The sequence below is a fragment of the Triplophysa dalaica genome, chromosome 25 (genome assembly GCF_015846415.1).
Source record: "Triplophysa dalaica isolate WHDGS20190420 chromosome 25, ASM1584641v1, whole genome shotgun sequence".
NCBI lineage: Eukaryota > Metazoa > Chordata > Actinopteri > Cypriniformes > Nemacheilidae > Triplophysa > Triplophysa dalaica.
In genome coordinates this window covers 13214879-13217507 of record NC_079566.1, presented here as the reverse complement: position 1 = coordinate 13217507, position 2629 = coordinate 13214879, and the positions used below count along the sequence as shown (strand labels likewise).

The following is a 2629-nucleotide window of genomic DNA, read 5'->3' as shown; positions in this document are numbered from 1 at the left end:
TATTTTTTTCTTCCTTGTTTATATATATATATATATATATATAGAAGACTATATATATATAAACAAAAGTAAATATTGTTTATATATATATATATGCACACACAAACGTATATGTGACTGTACACCTTTTTTAAACTACATTTTGATAATTCATTTCCTAACAGAACATGTTTGAATTATAACCTCAATGCTATCAAATTATAAAATAAATAGAAAATTAATGTAAAATTAACCTCAAATGTATGTGTGTCACTCATGGTTACTCAACAACTTCAGCGTTGTTGTGTCCTTCTTGAACTCCTTTTACCCCCCCAATAATTTTATGATACTGTGAAATTCATTGTTTTACTATAGAACTCATACTACATACTTCACTGCTGGGGTAAAGTAAAGTATTTACAATGATCATACAATGTCTTTAGCTAAAAGGATCTTAAGTGTCCAAATGAGAAAACCGATTCCTTATAAATTATTTTATACGGATAAAACAACAATCGTGGACTCTGTTGTAAATTAGAGTATAGCATAGACAAAATTTTGCATCATTCTGCTCTTTTTTCAGAGATAAATGCTTTTTGCTTAATGATCAACCTTCTGAAATGCTTGCTTTTGTTTAAAGAAGTGTGCTCTGCTTTGATGGGTAATATTAGTTTATGTGGTCTACTTTGCCCTTTAAAAAATGATGATAATGTCAGTCAACCAGTATTCAGGAAAATCATATCATAGATAGTAATGTTATCGACAGTGACCACTAGTGGCCCACTAAAGCATCGCCGCGCATGCGCGTCACAGCCTGTATTTGAACGCGGCGCGCCACTTTGTCAAGCTACAAGGACAACATATGCCGTCAATATAATAAAGGTATTTATGTCATAAAGTAATGTGTACACTACATCTTTTCAACATAACTATAACCAATCGGACAGCAGTAGATGTCGATAAATTATAAATATCTCGAATGCAGCGGTTCAAAAATTGAGATGAGTCGTCACTACCGTTAACCGTTAATTTACTCACACCTGACGACGGTTGCACCAACACAACTTTGCCTAGTTTTGACTTAAATGGGCACTAAGTTACAACTTACGCACTACTAAATATATGTGAGTTGCACAATCCAATTAATTAAAGTGTAACGTTACGTATTTACTAAATATTTGCGGAATCCTCCCGTCAGGAGTAACCGTGGGAATAAAATCAGCGGAATCGCTGAACTGGCGCGGCTCCGTGTGTGTAACGTTATCCACGTGTTATGCATGTCAAAATAAAATCTTTTTTATTTTATTAACGTACAACATGTAATTTATTATCATTTTATGATGCTGTAATGATTTTAATTAGGATTTGTTTATCAATAATACCTATTATGTTATTCAGAGGTCATTTGTGACGATTCCTCAAACCGACTAAAAAGCTACAGTAACGTTATATTGTCTGCTGTAATGTTATTTTTTAGCCACAAGAAAGCCTGTTCAACGAAAGATTGACAATTAAATTTTAAATCAGAAATTCACGTCCAAATCTGCGTTGAGCCTCGTGGAGTATGTGAGGTAAAATTATATTTGGGTCTGTCCCTTAACAAAGATATTCATTGAATAAAGCAACAAACAGTCGTTTTGTGATTTGGCCTATTCCACAAATTCGTGTACACTGTGGAATTATGTGTATTTCTGTATAGCATTTTGATTCTTTTTGTAGGTTTTATTATTGCAATGGCTGAATATATCGTGAATGACCGCGACAATTTTAATAACAAAGACCATATAGTGTGGTCACGTGTTTACGAATATCTTTACGAAAATGTACAGTCTGATGAATTCACATGACCTTTTCCTAAGTGTATGTTGCTTTTTGGTTTGTAGAGAAAGTGAGGTCAGAATTGTGTTTAAGTAGGAAGAGTTGATTTGGGGTCCAGAAGTGTCCACTAGATGGTGAAAGATTCCAGGTAAGAACTTACCTTCGGATGTATCGATTTGCCTATTGCTCTGTACACATACAGTTACATGCAACCGAGTAAAGATGTTTGTCACGAATTTCATTTATTATTTTCAATTTCATTTTAAAGCATTTCATGAGAATGCAGTATTTGTGGCTACAACTCCAGTCATGTCTTTAGCATGAAGAACCAAATGTAGTTTACAGAAACAGCTCTTTGTGTTTTCAATTTTCATATTGTATTCGTATACAAATTTTATATTTTTTTCTCTTTACACAAATTAACCATGGTTTATTTAAGTGAGGCAACCATGTTTATGTGGTGTGTTGATTAATCTGTGGTTTCCATATCTATGGTTTGACCATTTTTTATTTATTTGTAGTGAAACCATGAATAATTTTTGCAAAGGGTAAATTCAGGAATTTTACGAACTTAGTCAGAGTTATAACACTAAATTAAACACCGAATAAATGAAATGGATATAATAGAGGTGTGATTACAAATGCATCATTCAGGGGGATAACAGCTATACAATAATTAGTGCATTTATTGGTTTGGTCTGTTAAAAGAAATAGCATTTTAAGAGGTAATAGAAAAATAAACTCAACACAATGGATTAAGACATAAAGCTTGTAGTTCAAACCGAGCACAGCGGCCAAAGTATTTTAAAGCGAGATTTACAGCATGTTGCTT

The 2629-nt window shown here is 33.0% G+C and overlaps 1 protein-coding gene across 1 annotated transcript in view; it reads left to right on the top strand.

Annotated features, from left to right (window-relative positions):
* Positions 1 to 798: 798 nt before the first annotated feature.
* si:dkeyp-113d7.10 (zinc finger and SCAN domain-containing protein 21) overlaps positions 799 to 2629 on the top strand; it is a 57258-nt gene continuing 55427 nt past the window's right edge. Inside the window, exons 1-2 of the mRNA XM_056742099.1 lie at positions 799 to 861; positions 1863 to 1945. The gene's annotated coding sequence lies outside the window, so the exon portion shown is untranslated. The remainder of the gene's footprint in view (positions 862 to 1862; positions 1946 to 2629) is intronic.